We start from the raw sequence: 24,622 nt of genomic DNA on the forward strand, positions 1-24,622 counted from the left end.
TTGATTTTTTTTTTTGCATTGAGTTTTCTAATGAAAATGACTGACACCACGAGTAGAACAAGTAATGATTATCTGGAAGATGATTACTGAAATAAGCTTCAATAAATTTTAAAATTACTAAATTAAAAAAATTTTTCAAAGGTGTACACCCCCTAACTGATGTACAAATACTAACTTAGAAATTTAAAAAAATACAAAAAAGCAAGGCACAATAAAACCTCTTAAAGCTTAAAACTGAACTATTAAGATATTGAAATAGAAAGGATGGACACTTTTAACACGAAGACAAATTAAAATAAAGACATTAATGCTAGACCTACATAATAGCCAGCAACACAGTTCTGCAAGAAAACGGAGATTTGGGAAATACAGGGATATAGAAATACTAGAAATCAACCAATAAAAATATGTAATTCCCTAGCACTGAACACTGCCTTATAAAATACAGACCCTGCTAGGCAAGCTGTGCTACCTGGAACAATCAAGATTGTTTATGGGTATAAACAATAACTCTTTGGACGGATTTGGTTACTGTCCCACAAAAGGGAATTCATAACTAGTAAGGTAAGAAGAGTCAAAACATAGAGCTAGAAAAGGTATATACTCTAAGAGAGAATCCTTTGATGCTGTTTGTCAAATGGTAATATTATCAAATTGGCTTCTAAATATTTGAATTTATACCCACAGATTTATGCTTGTCCCAACCTTGGCGAAATGAGCTTCTTATTGCAGTTGGAAAAGTCTATTGTGAGGGCTAAGAATAAGCAACTCTGAGTGCTCAGTGACAGAGGAGCTAACGATTTCAACACCACCACTAGCACGCCAAGACTCAAAGAGCATGGGAAAAATAAGGTGTAAAAAGAAGGTAGCAGGCAGAGTGAGTATTGTCCTGTGTACATGTATCCCTGAATTCACACAGCTATGGTTGCTTGCATAAGACCAGTATAATAATACCAATCCAGTTACAATTGCCCCATCTCAACTGAGCAACTATTGGCAGAAGATGGCTAAGGGAGAGAATAATTTTTCTTTGGAAGGGTGTCACTGGTAGGTTGGCCATGTCCCAAAATCACGAGCATAAAGGAAACACTAGTTGAATTTAGCCCAGTAATTGTTTTTAATGGCATGGATTTGGGGGCAACAGCCACGATGAGCTAAAGGAAAAATGAGGTAGTATATATAATCAAGATAAACTATATACAGATATAAAATTTTTAAAAAAAGTTTAAATCACATAAGAAAGTAATTTCAAATAGGCTATATCAAGCAGAATAAAGACTATCAAAGCCAGAAGGTGAGGTTAGGGAAACACCATATTAAAATATCAATAAATTAAAAAAATGAAGAAAAAACAAACATGAACACAACTTTTAATACCTCAGAGAAATAACCAAAGAACAACCCAAGAATTGACAGGATAAGAGAATAAGCTAAACTATAAAACAAAGCATAGAAAATCTAACCAATGAAGTTGGAGCATAAGATTTTCAAATCAGAAAAAGACTTGGTTCAACTGATAAAAGACAATAGAAAGAACTGCAATGCACCCTATAAGATCACCATGGACTGAGGCTGGTCTTCAATAACAACAAAAATGACAGAAAGTCCACATACACATGGAAGCTAAAGAATGCTCTACTTAATAATACCTTGGTTAGGGAGGAAATAAAGAAATTAAAGACTTTTTAGAATTTAACAAAAATGAAGGCAAACATACCCAAACTTATGGGATACAGTGAAAGCAGTGCTAAGAGGAAAGCTCATAGCTCTGAGTGCCTTGAAAAAGAAAGTGGAGAGAGCGTACACCAAAAGCTTGACAGCACACTTCAAAGCCCAAAGAAGAAGCAAATACACCAAAGAGGGGTAGATAGCAGGAAATAATCAAATTCAGGGCTTAAATCAACCCAGTAGAAACAAAAAGAACTATACAAAGGAATCAACAAAACCAGGAACTGGTTCTTTGAGAAAATCAACAAGATATATAAACCCTTAGGCAGACTTACTAGAGGGCACAGAGAGTGTATCCAAATTATCAAAATCACAAATGAAAAGGGAGACATAACAACAGAAACCAAAGGAATTAAAAACAAATCATCAGATCCTACTACAAAAGCCTATATTGAGCAAAAGTGGAAAATCTAGATGAATTGGATAATTTTCTAGACAGATACAAGGAACCAAAGTTGAATCAGGATCAGATAAACCATCTAAATTGTCACATAAACCATAAAGAAATACAAGCAGTCATTAAAAGTCTACCAACAAAACAAACACACAAACAACAACAAGAACAACAAAAACTCAGGACCACATGGGTTTAGTGCCGAATTTTATTAGACTTTCAAAGAAGACCTAATACCAATAATCTTCAAACTGTTCCACAAAATAGAAACAGAAGGAACAGTACCTAATTTGCTTTATGAAGCCACAGTTACACTAATACCTAAACCACACAAAGACCCCAAAAAGAAAAAGAACTTCAGATCTATTTTGCTTTTAAATACTGATGCAAAAATACTCAATAAAATCACCGCAAACTGAATCAAGAACAAATCAAACCCATCATTCACCATGATCAAGAAGGCTTCATCCCAGGGATGCAAGGTTGGCTGAATATATGAAAATCCATCAATGTAATCCACTATGTAAACAAACTCAAAGTAAAAAAAGACACATGATCATCTCATTAGATGCTGAAAACACCTTTGACAAAATACAATACCCATTCATGCTAAAAATATTGGAGAGATCAGAATCCCACTAAATCAGAGAATAGACAATGCTGCCCACTCTCAACCTATCTATTCAATATAGTACTAGAAGTTCTAGCCAGAGCAATTAGGCAACAGATGGAAATCAATGGGCTTCATATTGGAAAGGAGGAAGTCAAAGTATCACTATTTGCATATGATAAGTGACCCCAAAATATCCACCAGAGAGCTCCAACAGCTGATAACCAAATTCCACAAGTGGCTGCATATAAAATTAATTCAAATAAATCAGTAGCCTTCATCTACTCAAAGAAAAACAGGCTGAGAAAGAAATTAAGGAAGTGACACCCTTCACAATAGTCACAAATAATTTAAAATATTTGGGAGTGAATATAATCAAACAAGTGAAAGATCTGTATGACAAAAACGTCAAGTCTCTGAAGAATAAAATACAAAAAGACCTCAGAAGATGGAAAGATATCCCCTGTTCATGGATCAGCAGGATTAACATAGTAAAAATGGGCAACTTACCAAAAGCAATCTACAGGTTCAGTGCAATCCCCATCAAAATTCCAACTCTTCTCAAATTCATTTGGAATAACAAAAATCCAGGATAGTGAAAACCATTCTCAACAATAAAAGAACATCTGGAGGAATCACTGTCCCTGACCTCAAGCTGTACTACTGAGCAATAGTGATAAAAACAGCATGGTATTGGTACAGAGACAGGCAGGTGGATCAATGGAATAGAACTGAAGACCCAGAAATAAACCCACACATTATGGTAACTTGATCTTTGACAAAGAAACCAAAACCATCCAACGGAAAAAAGAAAGGATTTCAACAAATGGTGCTGGTTCAACTGGCAGTCAGCATGTAGAAGAATGCAAATTGACTCATTCTTAGCTCCTTGTACAAAGTTCAAGCCCAAGTGGATCAAGGACCTCCACAAAAAAAAAAAAAAAAAAAAAAAAAAAAGATACACTGAATATAATAGAAGATAAACTGGGAAAGTGGGAAAGAGCCTTGAACACATTGGTACAGGGGAAAATTTCCTGAACAGAATACCAATGGCTCATGGTCTAAGATCAACAATTGACAAATGAGACCTCATACAACTGCAAAGCTTCTGTAAGGCAAAAACACTGTCAATAGGACAAAATGGCAACCCACAGATTGGGAAAAGATCTTTAACAACCCTACATACAATAGAGGGCTAATATCCAAAATATACTAAGAACTCAGGAAGTTAGACTCCAGAGAGTCAAATAACCCAATTAAAATATGGGGTACAGAGCTAAACAAAGAATTCTCAGCTGAGGAATATTGAATGGCTGAGAAGCACCTAAAGAAATGTTCAACATCCTTCAAATCAAAACAACCCTGAGATTACACCTCACACCAGTCAGAATGGCTAAGATTAAAAACTCAAGTGACAGCAGATGCTGGTGAGGATGTAGAGAAAGAGGAACACTCTTCCATTGCTGTTGGGATTGCAAGCTGGTACAACCACTTTGGAAATCAGTCTGGCTGTTCCTGAGAAAACTGGAAATAGGGAAATAGTTCTACCTGAAGACCCAACTTTACTACTTCTAGGCATATACCCAAAAGATGCCCCAACATTTAACAAGGACAAATGCTCCACTATGTTTATAGCAGTTTTATTTATAATACCAAGAGGATGGAAACAACCCAGATGTCCCTCAATGGAGGAATGGATACAGAAAATGAGGTTCATTTACACAATGGAGTACTATTCAGCTATTAAAAACAATGACTTCATGACTTTTTCAGGTAAATGGACAGATCTAGAAAATAGGCTGAGTGAGGTAACCCACCCACAATAACACCTACAAACCATATGCAGCTTAAGAAGAAGGAAGACCAAAGTGTAGATGTTTCAACTATATGGAACTGGGAGCAGAACAATCACAGAAGGTAAAGGGAGGGAGGAACCTGGGAGGGAAAAGGGGGGGCAGAAACAAGTATTGGAAAGGACAGAGGATCAGGAATTTGAATAGAAACATGTAGCAGTGGGGGATGGAACTTCTACTAAAAAGTTCCAGTTTCCAGGGAAGCAAGAGGCTTTGAATAGCCAATGGAGATGACTTTAGCCAATCTCACAGCAAACTCCCTGGTCCTTTGGCTCTTAGAGTCTTTGTGCCCCTTTTGCAATGTTCAAAGCTACACAGAGAACTACAAGCAACTACGGAAGGCTGAGAGCAGGAGAAATGGTCATCCCCAGGAGAGCATATCAGGGTCAGCCCTGAAAACACCTACAAGTGACGCTGTGCGCACTGAGAAGGTTGCACTTACATATTTTGGAGGGAGGGAGGGAGGGAGGGAGGGAGGGAGGGAGGGAGGGAGGGAGGGAAGGAAGGAGGGAGGGGGAGAGAGAGAGAGAGAGAGAGAGAGAGAGAGAGAGAGATTGATTTTATGTGTGTATGTGTAACAATTAATGAAAAAAGAGGTCATTAATTTATAAAAGAGTAAGGAAGAGTATATGAGAAGGTTTGAAGAGAAACCAAAAAAAGGTAAAGGGGATAATTGCAATCTCGAAAAGCACAATGCAAGTATTTTTAAAAAGACTATGGACATCAAACAAAAGACATAATATTAAATGGGACCAGAAAAAAAATCTAGACTTAACTATAAGGAATGATGACTCAGGAAAAGCCATGAAGGCCAGGAAAACATAAAAACATTAGTTCAAGCCATGGCAGGAAATGACTACTAGCTAGTTTCATTGGCTGACTGGCTGGTTGGTTGGTTGGTTGGTTGGTTGGTTGGTTGGTTGGTTGGTTGGTTGGAGTTTTGTTGCTGTTGCTGTTTCTACTGTTTTGCATCTTGATACAAGTTAGTGTAATCTGGGTACAGGCAATCTCAACAAGACTGAAATATAGGTAGAAAAGTTGGAGGCAGCATTTTCTTGATTAATTAGTGAAGTGGGAGGGCCCAGCCACACCTTAGCAACTGATCTTAGGTTGTGTAAGAATATAGGTCGAGCAGACCATGAAAAGCAAGGCAGTCAGCAACCCCTCCACGGTCTGTGTATGGTTCCTGCTTCTAGGTTCCTTACTTCCCAAAAGCTCAGAATACCCAGGAAACAATTCACAGACCATACGAAGTTCAAGTAGAAGGAAGACCAAAGTGTGGATGCTTTAGTCCCTCTTAGAAGGGGGAACAAAACACTCACAGGAGGAAATATGGAAAGAAAGTGTGGAATAGAGGAAAGGTCATCCAGAGACTGCCCCACCCGGGGTTCCATCCCATCTGCAGACACCAAACCCAGACACTACAGCTGATACCATGAAGTGCTTGCTGACAGACTGATATAGATATCCTGAGAAGATCTGACAGTGAGGAGTTAGAAAAAGGATTGAAGAAGCTGAAGGGGTTTGCAACTCCATAGGAAGAACAACAATTTCAACCAACCAGAGGCCACAGAGCTCCCAGGGACCAAACCACCAACCAAAGAGTACACATGGAGGGAACCATGGCTCCAGCCGCATATGAAGCAGAGGATGGCCTTGTTGGGCACCAATAGGAGCCCTTGGTCCTGTGAAGGCTAGATGCCCCAGTGTAGGGGAATGTCAGGATAGTGAGGTGGGAATGGGTAGGTGGGCGTGGGTAAAGGGGACAATGTTTAAAATGTAAATACATAAAATAGCCAATAAAAAAAAGTAAAAAAAAAATCTTCCTCTCTATGATGCTTTTCGTCAAGCATTTTATCACAACAATACAAACTACTACGACTACAAATGAAGATTAATACAACAATATCATTTTTACTTAATGAAAATTAAAGATATTTCAAAAACGTACAAAGTGAAGTATTTAAAAACTGATAAGCTTGCATTTTAATTGCACTTAAAGGGAAATCTAAACAGAAAAGGAAGACCAGTAACAAATACATATTTTAAAATTATGGCAAATATCTCTCAATTATTATGTTTAATATTACTGGTATTAATGTCCAATTATAAGAGGCAGGCATGCAGGCGGGATTATACAGCAATTTCCAACTGCTGGATGTCTTCAAGAAAGACATTCCAGTATAAAGCAAAGCAAACACTGAAAGTGAATGAATGTTAGAAATAAAAACACAAAACAATAAAACAGTCTACGCCAAGTTAGTTGAACTTAAGGGCAAGCAAGAGCAACTACACTTCTGACAATATAGATTCAGGTCCAAATTAGTCTTAAGAGATAAAAGGAGTTACTACATAGTAATAGAGAGAACTCATTGACATGATCGATTTCGCAAAGCAAAACACTTCTGAATATTAAAGCTAGATCCAGATATTGTAAAAGAAATGTAGAAAACCTTTTCAAACCCACCTCCACAAAAAAGGGAAGCAAGGAACTTTATATGTAAACGGTACTATTTGTGGGATATTCCAACATGCTGTGAAAAACATTTTCACCTACATTAAAATTTTCTATATCATAGGAAACATTTTAGAATGCAATGCAATGCAAGTCTTAACAAAGAAAAGTTCAATGCCCATTGTGTCTAATCAGATAATAATCGAGAAATGAGAATGCATAGTCAAGATACGACAAACAGTATACACACTAATGAAGATTGGGTAATATGCGCTTCTGTGGGTCACAGAAGTTAGAGAAATAGTTTTAAAAAATTGTAAAATCAAACAAAAGGAGAAACGTTTCCAAGACTTTAAATACAGAGAGCTAAATAAAGCATAATTAAGCTTCAATGCTTAACAAAAACACCATCTAAAGCATTGAATACAAACCAACTATAGAGATCAGAGATCAGGGCAACAACTAATGAAATGTAATCCTAAAGGATAGGATACACAATAAAACAAAATTAACCTCGCTGATCCTGGCCCACAGCTCCCTGCTCCAAAAATCTGTGGAGAGAGAGCGGATCGCCCAGAAGTGTGGGCAATCCTGAGACTGTAGGGCAGGAGACACTGTCACTTCTGCCCACCTTTGTCCACATCCTTGGCCCAAAAGGAAACTGTATAGGGCCTCTGGGAACAGGAAGATAGGGGCACTCAAGCTGCAGGAGCCCTGCGGTTCAGACTGAGCCTGGATCTAAACAGACCCGGTCAAACAGCTCCCTGTACCCAAATCCCGTGGGAGGGAGAGCTAAACCTTCAGAGGGGCAGACACATCTGGGAAACCAGAGGAGACTACTCTCTGCCCACATTTCTGACTCTAGAGGAAAACACCTAGTGCCATCTGGGCCTCCTGCACACAGGGACCTAGGAGAAGTAGGGGCAGGCACTTCTGGTTCCTGCCCACAGGGACAGCTGAAAGCCAGTGGACAGGAAAGACTACACGTCTGAGAGTAACACTCTGTTCCCATAACTTGCTAAAAGAAAACAGGGAAACAGGTCTACAGCACTCCTGACACACAGGCCTATGAGAAGGTCAAGCCACTGTCAGAAATAGCAAAAAGAGTAACACCAGAGACAACCTGATGGCGAGAGGCACACACAGGAACCCAAGAAACAGAAACAAAGACTACATGGCATCATTATAGCCCAATTCTCCCACCAAAGCAAACACTGAATATCCAAACACACCAGAAAAACAAAATCTAGATTTAAAATCACATTTGATCATAATGATGGAGGAATTTAAGAAAGATATAAAAAACGCCCTTAGAGAAATGCAGGAAAACACAAGTAAACAAGTAGAAGCCCTTAGAGGGGAAACATAAAAATCCCTGAAAGAATTACAGGAAAACACAAACAGGAGAAGGAATTAAAAATGGAAATAGAAACAATAAAGAAAGGACAAAGGGAGAAAACTGTGGATATAGAAAACCAAAGAAAGAGACAAGAAGTCGTAGATACAAGCATCACCAACAGAATACAAGAGATAGAAGAGAGAATCTCAGGAGCAGAAGATTCCATAGAAATCATCGACACAACTGTTAAACATAATGTAAAACAGAAAAAGCTACTGGCCCAAAACGTACAGGAAGTCCAAGACACAATGAAAAGATCAAACCTAAGGATAATAGGTATAGAAGAAAGTGAAGTCTCCCAACTCAAAGGACCAGTAAATATCTTCAACAAAATCATACAAGAAAACTTCCCTAACCTAAAGAAAGAGATGCCCATAAACATACAAGAAGCCTATAGAACTTCATATAGATTGGACAGGAAAAGAAACTACTCTAGTCACATAATAGTCAAAACAACAAATGCACAAAACAAAGAAAGAAAGGGAAAAAGGTCAAGTAACATATAAAGGCAGACCTATCAGAATTATACCAGACTTCTCACCAGAGACTATGAAAGCAAGAAGATCCTGGAGAGATGTCACACAGACCCTAAGAGAACACAAATGCCAGCCCAGGTTACTGTATCCTCTCAATTAACTCTCAATTAACATAGATGGAGAAACCAAGATATTTCATGACAAACCCAAATTTACAATTTCTTTCTATAATTCCAGCCCTACAAAGGATAATAAATGGTAAAGTCCAACATAAGGAGGCAAGCTACACCCTAGAAAAAGCAAGAAACAAAACAAAGAGAAGACAAGCACACGAATGTAATCTCACATCCAAATACGAAGATAACACGAAGCAACAATCACTATTCCTTATTATCTCTTAACATCAATGGACTCAATTCCCCAATAAAAAGACACAGATTAGCAAACTGGATACATAACGAAGACCCAGCATTTTGCTGCCTACAGGAAACACAGCTCAGAGACAAAGACAGACACTACTTTTGGAAACAATTTTCCAAGCAAATGGTCAGAAGAAGCAAGCTGGAGTAGCCATTTTAATATTGAATAAAATCGATTTTCAACCAAAAGTCATCAAAAAAGATAAGGAAGGACACTTCATATTCATCCAAGGAAAAATCCACCAAGATGAACTCTCAATCCTAAATATCTATGCTCCAAATACAAGAGCACCTACATACGTAAAAGAAACCTTACTAGAGCTCAAAACACACATTGCACCTCACACAATAATAGTAGGAGATTTCAACACCCCACTCTCATCAATGGACAGATCATGGAAACAGAAATTAAACAGAGACATAGACAGACTAACAGAAGTCATGAACCAAATGGACTTAACAGATATTTATAGAACATTCTATCCTAAAACAAAATGATATACCTTCTTCTCACCACCTCATGGTATTTTCTCCAAAATTGACCATATAATCATATAAAACAGGCCTGAACAGATAGAGAAAGACAGAAAGAATCCCATGCGTACTATCAGACCACCACAGGCTAAAGCTGGTCTTCAATAACAATAAGGAAAGAACGCCCACATATACACGGAAGTTGAAAAATGCTCTACTCAATGATAACCTGGTCAAGGAAGAAATAAAGAAAGAAATTAAAGACTTCATAAAATTTACTGAAAATGAAGGTACAACATACCCAAACTTACGGGACACAATGAAAGCTGTGCTAAAAGGAAAACTCATAGATCTAAGTGCCTGGAGAAAGAAACAGGAGAGAGCATACATCAGCAGCTTGACAGCACACTCAACAATAAAAAGACTTCTGGGAGAATCACCATCCCTGAAATCAAGCAGTATTACAGAGCAATAATGAGAAAAATTGCATGGTACTGGTACAGAGACAGAGAGATAGAGCAGTGGAATAGAATTGAAGACCCAGAAATGAACTCATACAACTATGGTCACTTGATTTTTGACAAAGAAGCCAAAACCATCCAATGGAAAAAAGATAGCATTTTCAACTGGAGGTCAGCATGTAGAAGATATCAGATCGATCCAGTCTTATTACCCTGTACAAAGTTTAAGTACACGTGGATCAAGGACCTCCCCATCAAACCAGACACACTCAAACTAATAGAAGAAAAAGTGGGGAAGAATCTCAAACACATAGGCACTGGAGAAAATTTCCTGAACAAAACACCAATGGCTTATGCTCTAAGATCAAGGATCGACAAATGGGATCTCATAAAGCTACAAAGCTTCTGTAAGGCAAAGGACACTGTCATTAGGACAAAACGGCAACCAACAGATTGGGAAAAGATCTTTACCAATCCTACAACAGATAGAGGGCTTATATCCAAAACATACAAAGAACTCATGAGGTTAGACTGCAGGAAGACAAAATAACCCTATTAAAAATGGGGTTCAGAGCTAAACAAAGAATTCACAGCTGAGGAATGCTGAGAAACACCTAAAGAAATGTTCAACATCTCCAGTCAAAAGGTAAATGCAAATCAAAAGAACCCTGAGATTCCACCTCACACCAGTCAGAATGGCTAAGATCAAAAACTCAGGTGACAGCAAATGCTGGCAAGGATGTGGAGAAAGAGGAACACTCCTCCGATTGTTGGTTGAATTGCAGACTGGTACAACCCTTCTGGAAATCAGTCTAGAGATTTCTCAGAAAATTGGACATTGCACTACCTGAGGACCCAGCTATACCTCTCTTGGGCATATACCCAAAAGATACTCCAAAAAATAACAAAGACACGTGCTCCACTATGTTCATATCAGTCTTATTTATAATAGCCAGAAGCTGGAAAGAACCCAGATGCCCTTCATCAGAGGAATGGATACAGAAAATATGGTACATCTACACAATGGAATATTACTCAGCTATCAAAAACAATGACTTCATGAAATTCATAGGCAAATGGATGGAACTGGAAAATATCATCCTGAGTGAGGTAACCCAATCACAGAAAAACACACAAGGTATGCACTCATTGATAAGTGGATATTAGCCCAAATGCTTGAATTACCCTAGATGCACAGAACACATGAAACTCAAGAAGGATAACAAAAATGTGGATGCTTCACTCCTTCTTTAAAAGGGGAACAAGAATACCCTTAGGAGGGGATAGGAAGGCAAAGTTTAGAACAGAGACTGAAGGAACACCCATTCAGAGCCTGCCCCACATGTGGCCCATACATATACAGCCACCCAATTAGACAAGATGGATGAAGCAAAGAAGTGCAGGTTGGCAGGAACCGGATGTAGATATTTCCTGAGAGACACAGCCAGAATATGGCAAATACATAGGCGAATGCCAGCAGCAAACCACTGAACTGAGAACGAGACCCCAGTTGAAGGAATCAGAGAAAGGACTGGAAGAGCTGAAGGGGCTCGAGACCCCATATGAACAACAATGCCAAGCAACCAGAGCTTCCAGGGACTAAGCCACTACCCAAAGACTATACATGGACTGACCCTGGACTCTGACCTCATAGGTAGCAATGAATAGCCTAGTAAGAGCACCAGTGGAAGGGGAAGCCCTTGGCCCTGCCAAGGCTGGATCCCCAGTGACCTGGATTGTTGGGGGGAGGGCAGTAATGGGGGAAGGATGGGGAGGGAAACACACACATGGAAAGGGAGGGGTTAGGGGGATGTTGGCCTGGAAACCGAGAAAGAGAATAACATTCGAAATGCAAATAAGAAATACCCAATTTAATAAAGATGGGGAAAAAAAGAAACGCCAAACAAATCTGAAAAAAAAAAAAAAACAGAAACAAAATTAAACGGTTTGGAAACCCCTAGACAAACTAATCAAAAGAGAAGAGTCAACATAATAAAATTAGAGACAATATGTGGGCATTACAACAGATGCTAATAAATTTCAGGGTGCTGAAAATGTTATCGTCCAATAAAATAGGAAATTTAGATAAGAGTTTCAATACATTTCATACTAAAATTAAGCCAATTAGACATAAACTCCTCAATTAGATCTATAGCAAGGAACAAAATTTATATTCTAATAAAGTCTCCCAAAAAGAAAAGTCTAAATTTCGCACAATTTATTTGCAAATTCTATCTCATTTTCCAAAAACAATAATATTCTCAAAACATTCCACAAAACAGAAAAGGAATTCTATCAAAATCAATCTGGTAAGCCAGCATTCCCTTCACTGAAAATCCAGAAAAGAAGAGAAAAACACAGAAAGTTATATGCCATCCCTAATGAATAAAGATGCAAAACTACTCAATAAAGTATTTCAAAACAAAATGCAGTAACATATCAAAGAGCTCCTACACTAGGATTAACAGGTTTTATTTTGGATAGTCAAGGCTAGTTCAACATATGCGAATCAATAAATAAAATATAATACATGAGTTAATAGTTCAAGATATGCAAAGAATATAAATAACACATAAATTTAATTTTAAAAAGGAAATCATCTCAACAGATGCAGAAAAGGCTGTGACAAAGTTTAATATCCCATTATGATGAGAATCCTGGAGAAATTTGGGATGAAGTATAACATCAACAACCAAAAAGTCAATTCAGAGCAAATGTATATGCAATTGTACACTAAATGTATTTGAATTAAAATATTTCCATTAAAATAAGGAACAGAAGTGTCTATTCACTATTCTCATGAGTATTGTAGTGTTTGAATTCTTAACCATGGCATTAAGGCCCCACATATAAATGTGAGATATGAACAGAAGACAATTCCACTTATCTATGTCTAGTCTATATGATGCTACACTTGAAAGAATATAAAACTCAATCAAAATACTCTTTAACCTCATTAATACTTTTTGAGCAGGATTCAAATCAACAAACAAATATCAGTAGCTTTCTAATACACAAGTGACAAAAATGCTGTCCAGGGAAATAATATCATTCGCAAAAGCCTAACCAACGAGAACATTTACCTAGGAATAAATCTAGTAGTCAGGAAGAAAACATTTGTGCAGTGAAAACTTTAAAACACTGAATAAATTAAAGAAGACATTAAAAGAGGGAAAGTTCTTCCATGTTTGTGAATAATCAGAATTAATATTTTAAATGACTATATTACCCCAAGTATTCTATGTATAAAGTACATTTTCTATCCAAATTCTAAAGATGTTGTTCAAAGACTTAAAAAGAGAATCCTAGTATCTATATAAAAGCATGCATGGGCTGCCGCTGCAGAGAGCCCCTGGGCAGCACCCCACGAGCGAACTTGAGCCTCGGGACCACAGGTAAGACCAAATTTTCTGCTGCAAGAAAGCAGCCTGGTGAGCTTGGGACACATGGAAGCAGAATTTCTCTAGAACCAGGCACATTCTGTGTTTACCGGAAGTCCCACACCCGCGGATCCCGGCACGCAGCAGCTCTCTGCTCCCAGACCCGGTGAGAGAGAGACCCAACCGCCTGGTCAGGTGGGCACTCCTGAGGCTGCAGAGCGGAAGAGACCACCAACACTGCTCACCCCTGCCCACATCCCTGGCCCAAGAGGAAACTGTATAAGGCCTCTGGGCTCCCGTGGGGGAGGGCCCAGGAGCGGCAGGACCCCTGTGCCTGAGACACCACCGGACCCTGAAGGAAACAGACCGGATAAACAGTTCTCTGCACCCAAATCCCGTGGGAGGGAGAGCTAAACCTTCAGAGAGGCAGACAGGCCTGGGAAACCAGAAGAGACTGCTCCCTGCACACACATCTCGGACGCCAGAGGAAAAAGCCAAAGACCATCTGGAACCCTGGTGCACTGAAGCTCCCGGAAGGGGCGGCACAGGTCTTCCTGGTTGCTGCCGCTGCAGAGAGCCCCTGGGCAGCACCCCACGAGCGAACTTGAGCCTCGGGACCACAGGTAAGACCAAATTTTCTGCTGCAAGAAAGCTGCCTGGTGAACTCAAGACACAGGCCCACAGGAACAGCTGAAGACCTGTAGAGAGGAAAAACTACACGCCCGAAAGCAGAACACTCTGTCCCCATAACTGACTGAAAGAGAGGAAAACAGGTCTACAGCACTCCTGACACACAGGCTTATAGGACAGTCTAGCCACTGTCAGAAATAGCAGAACAAAGTAACACTAGAGATAATCTGATGGCGAGAGGCAAGCGCAGGAACCCAAGCAACAGAAACCAAGACTACATGCCATCATCGGAGCCCAATTCTCCCACCAAAACAAACATGGAATATCCAAACACACCAGAAAAGCAAGATCTAGTTTCAAAATCATATTTGATCATGATGCTGGAGGACTTCAGGAAAGACATGAACACACTTAGGGAAGCACAGGAAAACATTAATAAACAAGTAAAAGCCTACAGAGAGGAATCGCAAAAATCCCTGAAAGAATTCCAGGAAAACACAATCAAACAGTTGAAGGAATTAAAAATGGAAATAGAAGCAATCAAGAAAGAACACATGGAAACAACCCTGGATATAGAAAACCAAAAGAAGAGACAAGGAGCTGTAGATACAAGCTTCACCAACAGAATACAAGAGATGGAAGAGAGAATCTCAGGAGCAGAAGATTCCATAGAAATCATTGACTCAACTGTCAAAGATAATGTAAAGCGGAAAAAGCTACTGGTCCAAAACATACAGGAAATCCAGGACTCAATGAGAAGATCAAACCTAAGGATAATAGGTATAGAAGAGAGTGAAGACTCCCAGCTCAAAGGACCAGTAAATATCTTCAACAAAATCATAGAAGAAAACTTCCCTAACCTAAAAAAAGAGATACCCATAGACATACAGGAAGCCTACAGAACTCCAAATAGATTGGACCAGAAAAGAAACACCTCCCGTCACATAATTGTCAAAACACCAAACGCACAAAATAAAGAAAGAATATTAAAAGCAGTAAGGGAAAAAGGTCAAGTAACATATAAAGGGAGACCTATCAGAATCACACCAGACTTCTCGCCAGAAACTATGAAGGCCAGAAGATCCTGGACTGATGTTATACAGACCCTAAGAGAACACAAATGCCAGCCCAGATTACTGTATCCAGCAAAACTCTCAATTAACATTGATGGAGAAACCAAGATATTCCATGACAAAACCAAATTTACACAATATCTTTCTACAAATCCAGCACTACAAAGGATAATAAATGGTAAAGCCCAACATAAGGAGGCAAGCTATACCCTAGATGAAGCAAGAAACTAATCGTCTTGGCAACAAAACAAAGAGAATGAAAGCACACAAACATAACCTCACATCAAATATGAATATAACGGGAAGCAATAATCACTATTCCTTAATATCTCTCAATATCAATGGCCTCAACTCCCCAATAAAAAGATATAGATTAACAAACTGGATACGCAACGAGGACCCTGCATTCTGCTGCCTACAGGAAACACACCTCAGAGACAAAGAGAGACACTACCTCAGAGTGAAAGGCTGGAAAACAACTTTCCAAGCAAATGGTCAGAAGAAGCAAGCTGGAGTAGCCATTCTAATATCAAATAAAATCAATTTCCAACTAAAAGTCATCAAAAAAGATAAGGAAGGACACTTCATATTCATCAAAGGAAAAATCAACCAAGATGAACTCTCAATCCTAAGTATCTATGCCCCAAATACAAGGGCACCTACATACGTAAAAGAAACCTTACTAAAGCTCAAAACACACATTGCACCTCACACAATAATAGTGGGAGATTTCAACACCCCACTCTCATCAATGGACAGATCATGGAAACAGAAATTAAACAGTGATGTAGACAGACTAAGAGAAGTCATGAGCCAAATGGACTTAACGGATATTTATAGAACATTCTATCCTAAAGCAAAAGGATATACCTTCTTCTCAGCTCCTCATGGTACTTTCTCCAAAATTGACCATATAATTGGTCAAAAAACGGGCCTCAACAGGTACAGAAAGATAGAAATAATCCCATGCGTGCTATCGGACCACCACGGCCTAAAACTGGTCTTCAATAACAATAAGGGAAGAATGCCCACATATACGTGGAAATTGAACAATGCTCTACTCAATGATAACCTGGTCAAGGAAGAAATAAAGAAAGAAATTAAAAACTTTTTAGAATTTAATGAAAATGAAGATACAACATACTCAAACTTATGGGACACAATGAAAGCTGTGCTAAGAGGAAAACTCATAGCGCTGAGTGCCTGCAGAAAGAAACAGGAAAGAGCATATGTCAGCAGCTTGACAGCACACCTAAAAGCTCTAGAACAAAAAGAAGCAAATACACCCAGGAGGAGTAGAAGGCAGGAAATAATCAAACTCAGAGCTGAAATCAACCAAGTAGAAACAAAAAGGACCATAGAAAGAATCAACAGAACCAAAAGTTGGTTCTTTGAGAAAATCAACAAGATAGATAAACCCTTAGCCAGACTAACGAGAGGACACAGAGAGTGTGTCCAAATTAACAAAATCAGAAATGAAAAGGGAGACATAACTACAGATTCGGAGGAAATTCAAAAAATCATCAGATCTTACTATAAAAACCTATATTCAACAAAATTTGAAAATCTTCAGGAAATGGACAATTTCCTTGACAGATACCAGGTATCGAAGTTAAATCAGGAACAGATAAACCAGTTAAACAACCCCATAACTCCTAAGGAAATAGAAGCAGTCATTAAAGGTCTCCCAACCAAAAAGAGCCCAGGTCCAGACGGGTTTAGTGCAGAATTCTATCAAACCTTCATAGAAGACCTCATACCAATATTATCCAAACTATTCCACAAAATTGAAACAGATGGAGCCCTACCGAATTCCTTCTATGAAGCCACAATTACTCTTATACCTAAACCACACAAAGACACAACAAAGAAAGAGAACTTCAGACCAATTTCCCTTATGAATATCGACGCAAAAATACTCAATAAAATTCTGGCAAACCGAATTCAAGAGCACATCAAAACAATCATCCACCATGATCAAGTAGGCTTCATCCCAGGCATGCAGGGATGGTTTAATATACGGAAAACCATCAACGTGATCCATTATATAAACAAACTGAAAGAACAGAACCACATGATCATTTCATTAGATGCTGAGAAAGCATTTGACAAAATTCAACACCCCTTCATGATAAAAGTCCTGGAAAGAATAGGAATTCAAGGCCCATACCTAAACATAGTAAAAACCATATACAGCAAACCAGTTGCTAACATTAAACTAAATGGAGAGAAACTTGAAGCAATCCCACTAAAATCAGGGACTAGACAAGGCTGCCCACTCTCTCCCTACTTATTCAATATAGTTCTTGAAGTTCTAGCCAGAGCAATCAGACAACAAAAGGAGATCAAAGGGATACAGATCGGAAAAGAAGAGGTCAAAATATCACTATTTGCAGACGACATGATAGTATATTTAAGTGATCCCAAAAGTTCCACCAGAGTACTACTAAAGCTGATAAACAACTTCAGCAAAGTGGCTGGGTATAAAATTAACTCAAATAAATCAGTTGCCTTCCTCTATACAAAAGAGAAACAAGCCGAGAAAGAAATTAGGGAAACGACACCCTTCATAATAGACCCAAATAATATAAAGTACCTCGGTGTGACTTTAACCAAGCAAGTAAAAGATCTGTACAATAAGAACTTCAAGACACTGAGGAAAGAAATTGAAGAAGACCTCAGAAGATGGAAAGATCTCCCATGCTCATGGATTGGCAGGATTAATATGGTAAAAATGGCCATCTTACCAAAAGCAATCTACAGATTCAATGCAATCCCCATCAAAATACCAATCCAATTCTTCAAAGAGTTAGACAGAACAATTTGCAAATTCATCTGGAATAACAAAAAACCCAGGATAGCTAAAGCTATCCTCAACAATAAAAGGACTTCAGGGGGAATCACTATCCCTGAACTCAAGCAGTATTACAGAGCAATAGTGATAAAAACTGCATGAAATTGGTACAGAGACAGACAGATAGACCAATGGAATAGAATTGAAGACCCAGAAATGAACCCACACACCTATGGTCACTTGATTTTTGACAAAGGAGCCAAAACCATCCAATGGAAAAAAGATAGTATTTTCAGCAAATGGTGCTGGTTCAACTGGAGGGCAACATGTAGAAGAATGCAGATCGATCCATCCTTATCACCCTGTACAAAGCTTAAGTCCAAGTGGATCAAGGACCTCCACATCAAACCAGACACACTCAAACTAATAGAAGAAAAACTAGGGAAGCATCTGGAACACATGGGCACTGGAAAAAATTTCCTGAACAAAACACCAATGGCTTATGCTCTAAGATCAAGAATCGACAAATGGGATCTCATAAAACTGCAAAGCTTCTGTAAGGCAAAGGACACTGTGGTTAGGACAAAACGGCAACCAACAGATTGGGAAAAGATCTTTACCAATCCTACAACAGATAGAGGCCTTATATCCAAAATATACAAAGAACTCAAGAAGTTAGACCGCAGGGAAACAAATAACCCTATTAAAAAATGGGGTTCAGAGCTAAACAAAGAATTCACAGCTGAGGAATGCCGAATGGCTGAGAAACACCTAAAGAAATGTTCAACATCTTTAGTCATAAGGGAAATGCAAATCAAAACAACCCTGAGATTTCACCTCACACCAGTGCGATTGGCTAAGATCAAAAACTCAGGTGACAGCAGATGCTGGCGAGGATGTGGAGAAAGAGGAACACTCCTCCATTGTTGGTGGGATTGCAGACTGGTAAAACCATTCTGGAAATCAGTCTGGAGGTTCCTCAGAAAATTGGACATTGAACTGCCTGAGGATCCAGCTATACCTCTCTTGGGCATATACCCAAAAGATGCCTCAACATATAAAAGAGACACGTGCTCCACTATGTTCATCGCAGCCTTATTTATAATAGCCAGAAGCTGGAAAGAACCCAGATGCCCTTCAACAGAGGAATGGATACAGAAAATGTGGTACATCTACACAATGGAATATTACTCAGCTATCAAAAACAACGAGTTTATGAAATTCGTAGGCAAATGGTTGGAACTGGAAAATATCATCCTGAGTGAGCTAACCCAATCACAGAAAGACATACATGGTATGCACTCATTGATAAGTGGCTATTAGCCCAAATGCTTGAATTACCCTAGATCCCTAGAACAAACGAAACTCAAGACGGATGATCAAAATGTGAATGCTTCACTCCTTCTTTAAATGAGGAAAAAGAATACCCTTGGCAGGGAAGGGAGAGGCAAAGATTAAAACAGAGACTGAAGGAACACCCATTCAGAGCCTGCCCCACATGTGGCCCATACATATACAGCCACCCAATTAGACAAGATGGATGAAGCAAAGAAGTGCAGACCGACAGGAGCCGGATGTAGATCGCTCCTGAGAGACACAGCCAGAATACAGCAAATAATGAGGCGAATGCCAGCAGCAAACCACTGAACTGAGAATAGGTCCCCTATTGAAGGAATCAGAGAAAGAACTGGAAGAGCTTGAAGGGGCTCGAGACCCCAAAAGTACAACAATGCCAAGCAACCAGAGCTTCCAGGGACTAAGCCACTACCTAAAGACTATACATGGACTGACCCTGGACTCTGACCCCATAGGTAGCAATGAATATCCTAGTAAGAGCACCAGTGGAAGGGGAAGCCCTGGGTCCTGCTACGACTGAACCCACAGTGAACTAGTCTATGGGGGGAGGGTGGCAATGGGGGGAGGGTTGGGAGGGGAACACCCATAAGGAAGGGGAGGGGGGAGTGGGATGTTTGCCCGGAAACCGGGAAAGGGAATAACACTCGAAATGTATATAAGAAATACTCAAGTTAATAAAAAAAAAAAAAAAAAAAAGCATGCATGACTCTGAATAGCCAAATCAATCCTAAGCAAATGGAGCAATACTACAAGCAAAGTAATACTAGATTTCAGATTATATCACAGAGCCATAATATCAAAGATAGCAAGGCCCTAATTGTTGGATTAATGGGTCCTGGGTCTGCTCCACCACAGGGAAGTCAACCATGCTTACCCCAAGTGAGGCATAGGGAAGGCCACAGGACACTGTTCTGGGGAGTGGGGAAACACAGTCTGAGGAGTGTGACATAGCCTGAGTTGGTTTGGGGATCCCCAGGCATGCAAGGAGGCTAGGCTGTCAGGTTCTCAGGCTCTTAGGGATCCAGGCTCTGCTGGGAGCTGCGGAAGAGCTGAGAACTGAGTAGGGGCCAAGGATTGGATCTAGACCAGACCAAGGAGGAAAGAGGAGTAGCTCCGCCTGGTCCTGTGGGGGACAGGGTGGAGGGTGGGAGGGGGAAGAGAAGAGTGTAGGGGCGGGTTAGTCCTTGGCTTGAGTTTGATGGCTGCCTCTGCTGGGAGCGCAGGGAGACCCTATATGGGAGCTCCTAGGTGAAGGCCTTCTCTGTGGCTCCCCATGGTGGATCCTGATGAAAAGAGACAGTCCCTGGTGGTTTTAAGACATTTATTGTCATTGCAAAAGGTGGATGAGTAAAACCGTACCCCACTTCTCAGGGCCTGAGATTAAATTCCTTTGCAGGGAGAAGTGTCAAGGAAGGAAAAGTGACTGGCTAAGCCTTGGCTAAGCCTCCAGGCCTTTAGGTACCTCATAATGGAGACCTGTCTTGAGCCTAAGTGACCTGTGGTCACATCCTCTACCTGTAGAGGGTCTTGTCCTCTACCTGTAGAGGGTCTCAGGGCCTGGCCCTATGTAACCGATAGCCACAAATCTATGGAGAGCTGAAGCTAGTGATGGGGCCTGGTTTGCTGGGAGTCAGTCCAAAAGTCTACCTTCCCTTTCAGGGTCACCAGGATTTTAAGCCTTTGCTCAACCAGGAACCAGGGTTCCTTTCATGGTCCCACATTTAAATATAACAACAAAATAGATATAGAGTAGAGACCAATGGAATAAAATAGAAAAGCAGAAAGGACCCCATGAAACACCTAAAAGCACTCAAACATATAAAATGGGTAAGAATAGAGTCTTTGATAAACGTTAATGGGGCTAATGAGAAAACTTAGTGATTAAGAGTACTTTACCTTACTTTACCCTACAGAAGACTCAGAGTTAGCTCCTCACATACACATAATAGATCAGAACCATCTATAACTACAGGTCTAAGCAATTGGATACCCTCTTGTAGCTTTCTATTGGCACCAAGTATGTAAGCAATGCATACATACAAGCAAGCAAAATACTCAAGCACATGAAATAAGTATTTTACAAAATGAAACTAGAAAGCTTGTGTCTAAAAATGCAGAAGAAACTATATGTATCTCTTACTTATAAATATTTCAATCAATTTTGAATTGAAAGTCCTGAGACTCTAAAACCACTAACGGAAAATTACAAGATGCATACACAGCATTAACTGTCTGGATACAATTTGAATAGCTCCAAATGCAATAGCAGGAATTGACAAACTGGGTTACCTGAAACCAAGTTGCTCTTACACAGCAAAGGAAACAACTATCAAAGTTAACAGATAGCCTTAGAATTGGGAGAGAAGCATTGCTAACTATTCATGTAACAGAGGGATAACATTCTGATATAAGAAGAACTCAAAATACCAAGTAGCAAAAGTTGAAATAACCCAATTATTTGGAAGGAACAAATGAACTGAAAAGGACAGTTCTTATAAATGAGTTCAGTATCTAATAAATGAAAACATGTTGTACTTTTTAGCCAAACAGGAAATGTATATCCAAACTGCATAGATTCCACTTGACTCCAGTAAGAATAGCTGTCATCGGGTTGGGGATTTAGCTCAGTGGTAGAGCGCTTGCCTAGCAAACGCAAGGCCCTGGGTTCAGTCCCCAGCTCCGAAAAAAAGAAAAAAAAAAGAATAGCTGTCATCAAGACAGCAAACAGGATACAAGGTAAGGGAGAGGATCACTGATGGTAACATGTATGTCAGTCAGTTCAGCCATGGTGGGAACAGTTCTTTAAAAATTTCAAAGCAGAACTACTATGTAACCCAGCTAACCTTCTCTGGGGTACACAGAAAAAGGAGCCTAAGCCAGCCGACTAGCGAGATGATTTGTACATTCATGTTTATTGCTGAATGATTAATTTATATCTAAAATATGAAATAAGCCTGTATGCTCACTGATGAATGAGTAAGAATTTCACATACACATGCAATGTAATATTATTCAGCCAACAAGGAAGAACTGGAGTTTCTCTGGTATTCAAAACAAAGTGAGAAGGAAGATTGGGGAGAAGGATCGGTGTGAGGAAGGTCCAAGAGGGTGAATGGTGAGGGTGACGGTCGGTCATAACAAGCATCATATTCATACATGATCATATTGTAACAACAGCTGGCAAGATGACTCAGGAGGTCAGGCCAACAGGAGTCAAACTTGGCGACCTGAATTTACTCTTCGAGATTCGCATGGTGGAACATAGTCCCAAAAGTTGTACTCTACCCCCACACATGTACTCTGTATACACACAAAATAAATTAAAATATAATAAACACTACAGAAAATGTCATAAAAAGTCATTATTTTTAAAAATACACATGATTAAAAACATGTTTTATACAGATATGAACAATGAGTTTTATACAGATTTGTTCTGTAATATTCACAAAATTTCTTTACCTAATAACTCCAAGCTGAAAAGAACACTGAAAAACATGACCACAATGTAGTAACTCAATCATCATAAAGGATTTTAAAAGTATTTTAGTATGTAAAAAACACAAAAGAAAACAAAAGATTATGTAGTGTTTTGGGAACATAGTTTTAAATATTTAGCTAATATATTTGTCATTTTCCTGTTCTCGTTCTCTCTCTCTCTCTCTCTCTCTCTCTCTCTCTCTCTCTCTCTCTCTCTGTGTGTGTGTGTGTGTGTGTGCATGTGTATGCGTGTGTGCGCATGTGTGAACACATGCATGCATTCATGTGTGCTCCTATTTGCAGTCCCTGAAAGGATCACTCTGGGCTAAGCAACTATTAACAAGTCTAGTTTCCATGAAATTGCCATTCTGCACTATAGCTGCCATGCAGAGAAATAATGAAACCTGAGAGTGCCTGGTAACTGCTCATAGTTCTAAGCAGCTCAACATGTTATACAATGCAACTTTCACTGCAGTCCTATGAGAGTTTAGGAAACTAGCCTTGAAATATTATAAAATTATATCATAAAATGGAATATAAAATACAGCTCATTTTGCCTTGAACTTTAGATATTAATATGATTATTAAAATGTAAATTTCTTGGCTTGGGAAGTTTTTAAAAAGATTTGGGTGAAAGCAACAGAATTCTGACATAACCTATATAAAGCTTAATAACTTGGATTCCTGGTAATAAGGATATCTATAGAACCACAAATTTAGTAAAAAATCAAGTTTTAAAAGCACCACCATGAATCTGAAATACTTTTAACTTAAAAATCACCCAAATCACACCTCCACAAATTAGTAAGTAGAATTCAAGGGCTTACTGCCTGCACTTCTGTCTTATATGAATTTAAAATGAGATGATTTTAGTTCACAGAAGAAAAAATGCCAGCCAAATAATGAGAAATCTAAGTAAGAGAGGATTTCAAGAATGACATGTAACTGAAAGTCATATGCAAAAACTAAAATGAGGGGGAGAGAGCTGGACTCTCAGAAGTGCAGACATTCCTGAGAGCTCAGGGGAGACCTCCACTTCTGCTCACACTCCTGGCCCAAGAGGAACCTGCCCAGTGCCCCCTGGGCACAGGAAGCTAGGAGCAGTCAGGAATAGGACCCTTCCAGTTTCTGCCTGTGCCCAGAGCTGAAAGTCATTCACCAGGAGCGCTGACACACCGGAGAACAGAGGGAAGACCAACTCTTCCACTCTGAGTGACCCGCCTGGAGGCCTCAGGACACACAAACCCAGGAGGAATCTGGGACAGGACCCTTCTGGTTTCTACCTGTACCAGGAGCTGACCTACTCGCACAGCTCTCTGGATCCAGATCTGGCTGTAAGAAAACTGGTCTACAGGAGTGCTGACACACAGACTTACAGGAGGGTCAACCCTCTGTCAGAGACAGCAAGTCAAGCTAGGACAGGAAACAACCTGAAAGTGAAAAACAAGCGCAGGAACCTGAGCAACAGAAACCAAGACTACTTGGCATCATCAGAGCCCAGTTCTCCTACCAAATCAAATAATGACATCTAAACACTGGAAAAGGAACATTCGGATTTAAAATCACAGCTCATGATGATGATAGAGGACATTAAGAAAGACATAAAAAAATTCCCTTAAAGAAATACAGGACAACATAGG

At 39.5% G+C, this 24,622-nt stretch overlaps 2 protein-coding genes across 16 annotated transcripts in view; one reads left to right on the plus strand and one right to left on the minus strand.

The window, feature by feature from the left end:
* Positions 1-1,326, plus strand: part of Sdccag8 (SHH signaling and ciliogenesis regulator SDCCAG8) — a 250,441-nt gene extending 249,115 nt beyond the window's left edge. For both annotated transcript variants that reach the window (XR_015635230.1, XR_015635229.1), the window contains one exon: positions 688-1,326. The gene's annotated coding sequence lies outside the window, so the exon portion shown is untranslated. The remainder of the gene's footprint in view (positions 1-687) is intronic.
* Positions 1-24,622, minus strand: part of Akt3 (AKT serine/threonine kinase 3) — a 281,993-nt gene that overhangs the window by 59,539 nt on the left and 197,832 nt on the right. The window lies entirely within an intron of this gene.

Source organism: Rattus norvegicus, chromosome 13 (genome assembly GCF_021556685.1).
Source record: "Rattus norvegicus strain SHRSP/BbbUtx chromosome 13, alternate assembly SHRSP_T2T, whole genome shotgun sequence".
Taxonomy (NCBI): domain Eukaryota; kingdom Metazoa; phylum Chordata; class Mammalia; order Rodentia; family Muridae; genus Rattus; species Rattus norvegicus.